Raw genomic sequence first — 12,277 nt, forward strand, 5'->3', positions numbered from 1 at the left:
CTTAGGCCTGACTCTGAAAACCTCTGCTTAACCCACTAAGTAAATAGATAGGCAAGGGTGACCCCCCAGGGAAAGTAAGCTATGGCTCAGACCAGTGCAGCAGACTGAACAGATGCCCAGAGGACACAGCCACACCTGCCCACAGACACAAGACACTGGGATCTCCATCCCATTGCTGGCCTTCAGAGCCATATGGCTCTGAAGTTAGCAAGTTAGCTCCCTCTGGGCTGGGCCAGCTGGCACAAAATGAAGCAGACCTCAGCCCTTCTTCACCTACACTGTCACTCTTCCCAAGCTGCCCCAGACAAAGCATCTCTCTTGACCTACCATGCTCCTGGCTTTGAGTCACGGGTGACATAGCCTTCGCTTGTCCCAGAAAGATCCACCACTCCATGAGTAAGCCACCACTCACAGACCAAGTAACCCATTGGTACCCACAGTCTACCATGAATTATCGTGGGCAGTTCCTCTTTATTATATAAATTTTAGGGCAAAAGCTGAAATATAAGGGTCAGGGGGCAAAGATAAGTAAAAACTAGCAATGGCATAGTATTTGGGAATGTGTCAGGTTTCCATATACATTAGCTCAATTGATCTTAATGAGAATGCTGGAAGACAAGGTCTTATAAACATGCTCTGTTCATCTGGTGAGAAAACTAAGGCTCTTTAACCAATGCTGGCAAATTACAACTTGTGGGCCAAATGTGGCCCACTGCCTGGTTTTGCAAATAAAGTTTTATTGACATAGACACACCCACATATTTATATATTGTCTTTGGCTGCTTTAGTACCGTAATGGCAGTGTTGAGTGGTCTGGACAGCGATGGCATGGCTCAAATTGCAGTAAATCTTTACTTTCTGGCACTCTACAAAGAAAGTTTGCCAACCCCTGATGACCAGTCTCTCTAATTAAAAAGTTAGGGTTCAAATAAAATACCTTAAAGTCTATGGTCCTCCCATCATACCATACTGCCTTTCTCCTAGGGAGACAAAGTTGTGTTGCTAATTCTACTGAGTTGATCACATAACAGAATCCTGGTTGTACATTTTCTGTTCCTACATGAAGAGTCTTTGTTTTCTTCTTTATACTCTGCCACTCTGCCCAGGGATTTGATGCAGCATATTTAATACATTTAAGGCATTTAATACAGGTAGAAAAGAGGAGAGATCAGAGTCAAAGAAAAATAATAGAAATATATCAGAAAAACTGCTAAAACTTGTACAGGAATTCAGTAAAGTGTCAGGATATAAAATCAATGCACAGAAATCAGTTGCATTTCTCTACACCAACAGCAAGACAGAAGAAAGAGAAATTAAGGAGTCAATCCCATTTACAATTGCACCCCAAACCATAAGATACCTAGGAATAAACCTAACCAAAGAGGCTAAGAATCTATACTCAGAAAACTATAAAGTACTCATGAAAGAAATTGAGGAAGACACAAAGAAATGGAAAAATGTTCCATGCTCCTGGACTGGAAGAATAAATATTGTGAAAATGTCTATGCTACCTAAAGCAATCTACATATTTAATACAATTCCTATCAAAGTACCATCCATCTTTTTCAAAGAAATGGAACAAATAATCCTAAAATTTATATGGAACCAGAAAAGACCTCAAATAGCCAAAGGGATATTGAAAAAGAAAGCCAAAGTTGGTGGTATCACAATTCTGGATTTCAAGCTCTATTACAAAGCTGTCATCATCAAGACAGCATGGTACTGGCACAAAAACAGACACATTGATCAATGGAACAGAATAGAGAGCCCAGAAATAGACCCTCAACTCTATGGTCAACTAATCTTCGACAAAGCAGGAAAGAATGTCCAATGGAAAAAAGACAGCCTCTTCAATAAATGGTGTTGGGAAAATTGGACAGCCACATGCAGAAAAATGAAATTGGACCATTTCCTTACACCACACACAAAAATAGTCTCAAAATGGATGAAGGACCTCAATGTGAGAAAGGAATCCATCAAAATCCTTGAGGAGAACACAGGCAGCAACCTCTTCGACCTCAGCCACAGCAACATCTTCCTAGGAACATCGCCAAAGGCAAGGGAAGCAAGGGCAAAAATGAACTATTGGGATTTCATCAAGATCAAAAGTGTTTGCACAGCAAAGGAAACAGTTAACAAAATCAAAAGACAACTGACAGAATGGGAGAAGATATTTGCAAACGACATATCAGATAAAGGACTAGTGTCCAAAATCTATAAAGAACTTAGCAAACTCAACACCCAAAGAACAAATAATCCAATCAAGAAATCGGCAGAGGACATGAACAGACATTTCTGCAAAGAAGACATCCAGATGGCCAACAGACACATGAAAACGTGCTCCATATCACTCGGCATCAGGGAAATACAAATCAAAACCACAATGAAATATCACCTCACACCAGTCAGAATGGCTAAAATCAACAAGTCAGGAAATGACAGATGCTGGCGAGGATGCGGAGAAAGGGGACCCTCCTACACTGTTGGTGGGAATGCGAGCTGGTGCAACCACTCTGGAAAACAGCATGGAGTTTCCTCAAAATGTTGAAAATAGAACTGCCCTATGACCCAGCAATTGCACTACTGGGTATTTACCCTAAAGATACAAACGTAGTGATCCAAAGGGGCACGTGTACCCGAATGTTTATAGCAGCAATGTCCACAATAGCCAAACTATGGAAAGAACCTAGATGTCCATCAAGACATCTTGATGAATGGATCAAGAAGATGTGGTATATATACACAATGGAATACTACGCAGCCATCAAAAGAAATGAAATCTTGCCATTTGCGACAACATGGATGGAACTAGAGTGTATCATGCTTAGCGAAATAAGTCAAGCGGAGAAAGACGACTATCATATGATCTCCCTGATATGAAGAAGTGGTGATGCAACATGGGGGCTTAAGTGGGTAGAAGAAGAATAAATGAAACAAGATGGCATTGGGGGGTGGCATGAATCTGACATTTAATGCTTTATACATTGAAGAGCAGACTGTTAGTGGTATAGAGTCTCGGAGCCCATGGTGCAAGAGAAAGAAAATGCTGTAGAAATGAGGAGACCTGAGTCTATTTGCCATCTGTCCATCCTGGTAGAGTCACTTAAGAGTAGGATCTTCAGTGGAATATGCGGGAAGCATCATGTGCACTATAAATCTGGTTGGGCGCTAGCAGGGATCCTGTAAATTCGTGTAGTTGAGCACAAGTTCATGAACAACAAGGTGTCACCCACGCAAAAGGAGATCCCTCTTAGTAGCAGCCACCCCACTGGGTGGATGTAAGGTTATCCCTCCTATTCAAGGAGATCTGGTTAGGGGGTCTGCTTTGAAAATCACAGATCTCAAACCCAGGAAAGCCCCTCCATCTCGGGCGAACACAGCTGATTGGCAGCCCTACAATAATGCTGGAAAATTAAACCTTGAGTTTTAATGTCTCATTTAGGCCAAACTTACCCTCCAAGCCCAGGTTCGTTCATCAACCCTTCAACACATCAGACCTGGACTTCACTTTGTCGAACGAGGAAATAGAATAAAGAATGGGTTTTCTATGTTGGTGGCATGTTAGAACTACCCAGAAAGTGCTAACGTTTTTCCATCTGGGGGGACGTGCCCCAAACCGATTATTAATCACAGTGTAATGATTATTCCTTGTTTGATGACAATCTCTGGAAACTGGTACCCAGTCAGGAGTGTTTTGTTCGATGTTGTGTTGTTGTTGCTGTTGTTTGTCCCTGGGGAATTCAGTACGCAGCGAGCTCCCCAAGTTAGAGCTCTGCCCCATCCCTACTCCCAGGAGGTCCCCGCTGGGCCATGCCACCAAATCATTCAGCGCATGGGAATCCGCCCATGAATGTGCTCTGGCCGCCTGACCGCACTCCTCACGTGTTTGCTGTAACTGCGGCTGAGAGTTCAGGTGCGCTCATGGACTACGGTTGTAATTAGCATGAAAGGAATGAGTGCCAATTGTTTTTATTGGCCACCCACGTATTTGCACCACTAGCTCCATTGCTGACGAGAAGCAGCATATGCATTTTTTTTTTTGAAATGCCTAGTAAGTACCCAAATAAGATGAAAGAGCTGGAGACCGAACAGTACTGTCACCAAAACTCGCCATCTATTGGATGTGACTGGCACTCCCCCTCCCCCACCCCACCCACCTTCCAGATGTGTGTGTGTGTACGCGCACGCGAGGCCAGGCAGAGGCTCCCGGTCTCCCACGCCCCCTCACAGGCCCTCACGAGAGCCTGGCGGCCCGGCCAGACCCCTGTGAACACAAAAGGCTTTTTGCCTCTCTTTGACAAGAAGGTGGGGGAGTGGGGGAAGGTGAGGGCAAGCTGTTCTTTAGAACTTCCTGCCAGAATGAGATGGGAAAATACATGGACAGATAATGTGGGAATAAGGTAAAACCGAAATCCAAATGGAAAGACTGGCTTTAACTGATCATCTCCTATTTCAAAATGATGTATCCCCTAATAAACCAAAACCCATATTCAGAGTCAGGGCCGTGTGACCCACCACCAGAGAAAAGTCAGTCTGGGACATTCATAAAACTCAGCAGACGCAGATGGCAGGGGCTGGCCCCTGGCGGGATGCAGCTTTCCCAGGCCTGTCACCAGCAGCTCCATTTGTGGCCTTGCCGTGGCTCGGCGGTGAGTGACTTCGCCCTCAGCCGGGTCCTCTTCATGTCAGTGGGAAGGTTCCAACCACTCTGTGAATTAATCAAAGGGTGAATGGCCAAGGGACGCTCCAAGATCCCGGCTCTGAGCAGCAACCCGTTTCTTACACAGCAGGCCTCTCCCAGCAGGGCCTGGCTGTGCCAAATGTTTATACTTCCCAAAGTAACCCTGGTAACCCAGGACAATGTGCCTTCTGGAGCGCCTTCCTGGTCGCCAGCATCTGGCTCGGGCCCAGTGAGCGGCTGTGCAGCCCCCTGCTCCTCCAGGCCCCCCGCCCAGAGTGTCCTCTGACTGCCCCCCTTCCATTATCGGGGGCCTGCCACCCTCTCCAGCCCCAGCTGATGGCCGCCCCGCCCCAGCCACCCCAGCACATGGGGACAGTCACAGAGAACGCGCCCACAGTGGTTTTGCCACTAGTCTGAAATTCACAGAGCACTGAATCACAAGAGATTTTTCATACTTCCCTTGGCAGCAAAACCTACCTTGAATCAGCATGAGGCCATTTGCAATCTTCGTGAAGCCTACTTAGTATGACTATCCATACATTCATTCCTCTGCAGAAATATTAACATGCTGGATTGTGGGGGACAGCCTGAGGGCTTTCAAATGAGGGACCGTGGACCTGTGCTCACGAACACGTAGGCAGCCGTTACTTGGGCCGGGATGGTTCTAGATGCCTTACATACACGTCCAGTTTTCTACAACAAACATGTTTGCCCGGCAAATTAATCACAGCAAAACTTTACGAAGAGGGGAGGTTACGTTGAAATCGTATAGCCTGTTTGATTTATAAGGATTTGGGGGTTTTTTGGTTAACTAGGGGAAGATGTTGAAGATTTCTGAGCCAGAAAGAGTTGGTTCATAAGATTTCGGTTTGTTTTGTTCTAAAATAGCTTCCTAATACAAGTCTGTGATCCAAGGTGTGTTTTAGGAAGAGTCGCTGGTCAGTGGGATGTTTACCACTGACAGGTTGGGGAAGAGAGATCTGGGAGCTAGAAACAGCAGTGAGGGTAACATCAAAGTTGTCTTGGAAAGGGGGTCAAGGGGAACCCCAGAGGAAGAGAGTGGAATGTTAGTCCGAGGACATGGTTTCAGGCATGTTCCCAGGGCCAGTGTTTAAGCACAGAAAGCAAAAGCAAGCTCCGGCTACCAGTTCTGAGAGTTGTGTGGGAAGCAGAGCCTGGGGAGAAGGAAGACTTGTAGGGCACAAGAACAAAGCTGTGAGGTCTTAGACGTGGGAGTGATGTGGGTGTCACCAGTCTTCCTGCTGGCCTTTGGGTCCACTCAGTGACCCCAAGGGTACCCTCCTCCCGTTACGTCCTTGTGGTTTCCTGCGTTGTGTTGAAACAAACAAGTTCTCAGGGGGAAAGAAAGAAGTGGTGATTCGGGAGCTTATGAGTGTGTATTGCTAAGACCCCAGGGGCTCAGCATGTGGCAGCAGAGCTCGGGGAAGACCAGGCCTGTCCCCCATCCTGGGCCGTCATCATGCTGACATGCAGGGCGGCCCCAGGGGTTTCTGGTGTGAGCTGCAGAGAATGGGGAGCCACAGGCTGGGTGCTAACATGCAGGATGGCCATGGGTGACACTCAGGACGCATATACAAATAGCAAACATGTACTGGTGTGGGTGAGCATGAGCAAGTAGAGGGGACATCTCCCCCTGGAAGGAAGAAGGAACATGGAGATTTTAAGGAACAGATGAAAGGTAAAAGAGATTCTGGAAAAGGCCAAAAGTAGATAGCTCCTCCAGCACTTTATACAAGCGATGTGTGATTCCTTCCAGTTAACTTTCCCTCTGGGATTCTGATAGGGGCTGAAAATTCAGAACCAGGGCCTCACTCCTGACCAGCTTAGAGGTCAGCTGATCCCATTGTCATTCTGGCCCTTTCCAGATGCATTGCCTAGAGTTCCCCAAAATAATGGACTTCTACCCTAGGTTTAACTTTTTCCCCCCAGTTTTATTGAGACATACTTGATATACCACACTAGGTAAGTTTAAGGTATACAGCACCATGACTTCATATATGTATATTGCAAAATAATCAACACAACAAATTTAATCTGTCTCCATAAAGTTACCCAAAAGATATATTTTTCTGTTTGCAGTGAGAATTTCTAGGATCTGTTCTCTTAACAGCTTTGAAATACACCACACAGAAGCGTAACTCTAGTTGCCATGTTGTCCAAGACAACCCAGGACGTATTTGTCTTGTAGCTGGAATCTTCACCTTCTGACCAACCTCACATCCCACTTCTATCAACCCCAACTCCGATCTCTTTTTCTGAGTTTGGTGGTGGTGTTTATTTTTTGGATTTCTCATGTAAGTGAGATCATACAGTCCTTACTTGTCTTTCTCTGCCCAACTTAGGTCATTGAGCGTAATGCCTTCAAGGTCCATGTTGTCACAAATGGCAGGATCGTCTTCTTTTTATGGCTGAATAATATTCCACTGTTCCTATCTTTACCAGGTTTAATTTTTAATTATCCTTTCTAAGCAGAAGAGAAAGAATTTGACTTACGAACCCCGGGTCCCTAGAGCCATGGAAAGGATGTCTGTGTGCTGTGGACTGGGCAGAGCTGGCACTGGCAGAGGGCAGTGGGTCCTGGAGGGTTAACCAGCCCTGTGGTCAGCGTGAAGACGAAGGTCTCAGAAGCAGGAAGAAAGGAATGTTCTGTGGAGAATCATATACACCAGGTTCCAGGGATGAGACAATGTCATTCTCAGACAGGAATCACCTTTGTGTTTAAGGTCAAACATAGGGGGTTTGTTCTAAAGAATAAAAAAGACAAGAAAGAAACTAGGAGTTTTCTATCAAACCGGCAGGAGATATGAAATAGTTTGGGGCAGAATGGGTTTCCGAGCAATGAGGCGGCAGACAAGAGCCTGAAGAGGCAGTCCATTGTGGTTAGTCCCCTTTGGGGTGTCTGGGGTGACCCAGGGAGTGAAGAACCCATGGAGACTGGAAGGAAAAAGGGCTTTGTCCCAAATCAAAATCAATGCTGAGGGGAAAAAAGGCAAAAAACAAACAAAAAAAAGACTAAAACAAAAAAGCAAAGAATCACCACAGAAGGCAGATTGTGAAACCCATCAGGCATTCAAAGGGACAAGAAATCAGAGTGAGAGGTGGGGACCCTGAGATCAAAAGCTCCTAGACTGTTCCAGAACCTCAGAGGAGACAAGCCTCACTTTGTTGCTAGAGACCTGGCCGTGGCTGGAGAGATGCAGGGGTGGCGGATGCTTTGATGATGACACGTCCGGTTCGGCTCTTGCTAAACCCTTTCCCATTGTATTTTCTACTTGGAAAAGCCAGGGAAGGTTATTTAAGCCAGTGGTTTTGCAAATGCTTTCTTCAACCCCCACCCCCGCCTCAGAGTGGTTATTCACACTGTATTTTACCCCAAAACCCATGAATAAAGCAGGTGTGAGGGGCGCGGCCGTGGTTGGGGGAACAAGCAAACAGAGCTGGAACTCACGCAGGCTCCTGCCCAGAGCCCTGCGGCAGGCCCACCTTCCCCATGGGCAGGGCTCGGGCAAGGGGAAAAGGGAGGCCTGAGGAATAGTGAACCTGACTTGCCCAGATGGTCTTGCGCACCTACACTATCTGCACATGGCAACCCTAAATAATCATCCTTACCTGCAAATCTGACCATGAGCCTTCAACATCACTGCAGGCCACAAGGCCTGGCCAGGTTCCTGAGCACGGATCGGAGCACCCCTGACGCCCCTCTAGGTGCTCTGGGCGACAGGCGTGCCATCCCCTCTACCCTGTGCTGTCCTGCCTCTGCCCTTTTGCTCATGCCCTTCCTGGCCCTCGAACAAACCTTCTGTTTGTACTGCCCCCGATTCCTTACCAGCTTGGCCCAGGCCCCTCAGCACTGTGCATTCTCAGTGGAAACTGTGCTCTGTAGCTGCCTCTGGGCCCCTCCTACCCCACCCTGCACTAGACAGTGACCCTCCGGCCACACGCTCCGTGGCACATTCACCTGTGGGCCTTGCCTGGGAAGCACAGAGCATGTGCAGTTAGGTCCCCGGTTATGGGTCCTGGGCAGAATTTCATAAATGTGGCCTAGGCCCAGAAACCTACCCCTTATGCCTTTAGAGAAGAAAAGAGATATGGAAGCAATCTCCAGGAGCCCACGATGCCATCCAGGCTGTGCCTGCTGGTCTCCTGAGCCTGGACCTGGGTCACCATGTGTGCACAGCCCCCAGGGCCCTGAGGGGCACACTTCCAGGGACTTCCAAGGGTAGGTCCCTGCTTCTCTGTGTCCAAGGGCTTTAGTCTGCACCTGAGAGCCTGTTTACATTAGGGTCCTCATGTCAAACAATGAACGCCCCAGCCTACCTCCATAGGCTGCTCTCAGACAGGCAGGAGACATGAACTTTTTACCATGTCCCCAGATTCTTCTCCACTTTCCTGGAATGATGCTCCCGCCGTCTGCTGTGGCTACTGGCTTGCTAGTCCTCCTCTGTGGGCTGCCTCCCTTTCTCACAATCACGCCCCCACTCGCTGCTGGCACTCCCCACCCCTCTCAAATAAATCCCGGACTTAGAACCTTCTCTCAGGTCTGTTCTTAGAACAACCCAAAGCAAGGCAGCGTGACACCAAAATCAAGTAACTCATGAAGTATTTGCTTAAATTTCCTTTTTTTGGCCCGAAATGTACCTTAGAAAAAAATAGTTCTATTTTTGTTTGCGGGAAAAAGAAAAGCATGATTTCATTTAAAGGTGCTGCAAGTGCCATGTGACTGGTGGTATCCTTGTTTCCATCAGAGCCATCTCTTCCAGGAGCTTGCTGAGCAGCCATTGCTAAGTTGAGAGACGTTCCACGTATGTGTACTGGAAGGAACAAATCCTGGGTCGTTCCCCACTGGTCTTATTAATCAGATAGTCTCCAGCTGACTTACTTTCCTTTAGGGGCGGAGACAGGCATACAAGGTGAATCTCATCAGCCCCCTGGGAAACTGATGCATGCTTTACCAGGCCAAGTGTTGATCACAAAAGCACAGGTTGGAGGAGTGAGCAAGGCGAACCAAACCTGGTGCTTTCTGGCTCTCCCAACAGCGAATGTGAGCAGCAGCCACATCGTGGGGCTGGCCAAGAGCTCACTTACCTAGCCCGGCTGTTCTCATCCTGGAAGGGCATGAGGTCACCAGCCACTCAACCTTTGATTTGTTTGAGAAACCTATTGGAGTCTCTTCATTTGAAGTAAGATAGACACATGTCCAGAGTGAAGTGACTCAGTGGCAGCACCTGCCACAAACTCTGCTGTTTGTGATGCTCTGGGGACACATCTGTGGTGCCCAGCATGGCCAAAAGGAGATGCCCACCCCCCCACACACACGTTGGCTGGCATCTGCCACCATATGTGTCTCCCCAATGTCGTGAATACATGGGGTTCACCTTTCCATTCAGGCACTGAGACACACTGAAATTGAAATGTGATGTTCGAAAGATAAATCGTTTCTGACAAAGACAGCGTACATATCTGTAAGGCATTAAGTATGTACTTTTGGATCCTATTAGCTAGGATCTTGTTGAGAATCTTGGCATCCATCTTCATCAGGGATATTGGTCTGAAATTCTCCTTTTTGAGAGTTCTTTACCTGGTTTGGGGATCAAGGTAATGCTGGCTTCATAGAAAGAATCTGGAAGTTTTCCTTCTATTTTTTGAAACAGCTTCAGGAGAATAGGTACTATTTCTTCTTTGAACGTTGGTAGAATTCCCCAGGGAATCCATTAGGTCCTGGGCTCTTGGTTTTTTTTGGAGATTTTTGATCACTGTTTCAATCTTTTTATTAGATGTTGATCTAGTCAAGTTGTTAATTTCTTCCTGTTACAGTCTTGGAAGTTTTAGAAAATAGTGTGGAGATTCTTCAAAGAGTTAAAAATAGAGCTACCCTATGACCCTGCAGTTGCACTACTGGGTATTTACCCCAAAGATACAGATGTAGTGAAAAGAAGGGCCATATGCACCCCAGTGGTCATAGCAGCAATGTCCACAATAGCCAAACTGTGGAAAGAGCCGAGATGTCCTTCAACAAATGAATGGATAAAGAAGATGTGGTCCATATATACAATAGAGTATTATTCAGCCATCATAAAGGATGAATACCCAACTTTTACATCAACATGGATGGGACTGGAGATTATGCTGAGTGAAATCAGTCAAGCATAGAAAGTTAATTATCATGCTTGTGGAACATAAGGAATAAAATGGAGGACATTAGGAGAAGGAAAGGAAAAGTGAAGAGGGCGGATATCGGAGGAGAACACGAACCACAAGACTGTGGACTCTGAGAAACAAACTGAGGGTTTTAGAGGGGAGGAGGTTGGGGGGATGGGTGAGCCTAGTGGTGGGTATTAAGGAGGCACATATTGCATGGAGCACTGGGTGTTATATGTAAATCATGAATCGTGGAACACTGCGTCAAAAACTAATGAGGTATTGTATGGTGACTAATATAACACAATAAAAATAAAATAAAATAATTTTTTAAAAAGTATAAAGTATGATCCATCAGAAAGATACAACAATCATGAACCAATGTATCTGCCCTCCTCAGAAGCAAATGTGTTTTATGAGGAGCAATGGACAAATGTATAATCGTAATAGGAGATGGAACGTGCTTTTCTGAGAAGTTAATAAATAAATCACCAAAAGTTAAGTGGGTTACCTATACATGACTTAGCAATGAAATTTAAGAGCTTGATCTAATGTTATAAATAAATGTAAATATCAGTTACCCAAAGAAGAAATTCTTTTCAAGTACACATCAAAGATTTGAGGGGGGAGACCACACATTAAGTTCAAAGGAAGTGTTAATAAATGTTAGAGAATTTTTTCTGACAAACTTGCAATAATTATAGAAATCCACATTGAAAGATCATTTAAATAAATATATTTGAAAACACTAAAATTGCCCTTTGATACTCCATGTTAAGAGAAGGAGTTATAAAATATTTAGGAGTTATAGAATATTTAGGATGGAAGTGAAAGTACGTCAGTGCCTATTAAAAGTGGGCTGTAAAGGAAAATTTGTTGACTTCAAGTAGGTGTTCAAGAACAAAAAGAATGAATCCATGTCAGGGAACTAAATGCTCAGTTCAAAAGATTGAACAAAGAACAATAAAGTGAAACCTAAAGAAGTCATAAGATGTAAACTATAAAGATAAGAGTAAATATTAATGAAATAGGGAACAGATATACAAGAGAGTCAACAAAAACCAAAGCTGACCCTTCGAAAAAACTAAGTAGACAAACATCCAGCCGGACTCATCTAGACAAAGAGAAAAAACCCAAAACCACTAGTACTAGTAATACATAAGTGGATACCATAAAAATTAAAAAAGAAAAAAAAAGAAACTGAATTCTTTTCATGCTTTCAAACTTCTAACAAATTTGAAAACTTAGAAGAAATGGGGAATTTCTAGAAAAAATATAAAATTACATAAACATTTACAGTAAATATAAAGACAAATGCAAATTTTAGCTGAGAAGAAACAGAAACCCAAGGGACTACATAACCATTATAAAAACTGATCTGGAAATCATAAGCCTCACACACCCAAAAGTCACCAGACCCCAGTGGTTTTCCAGGGG

Source organism: Mustela nigripes, chromosome 8 (assembly GCF_022355385.1).
Source record: "Mustela nigripes isolate SB6536 chromosome 8, MUSNIG.SB6536, whole genome shotgun sequence".
Classification (NCBI taxonomy): Eukaryota; Metazoa; Chordata; class Mammalia; order Carnivora; family Mustelidae; genus Mustela; species Mustela nigripes.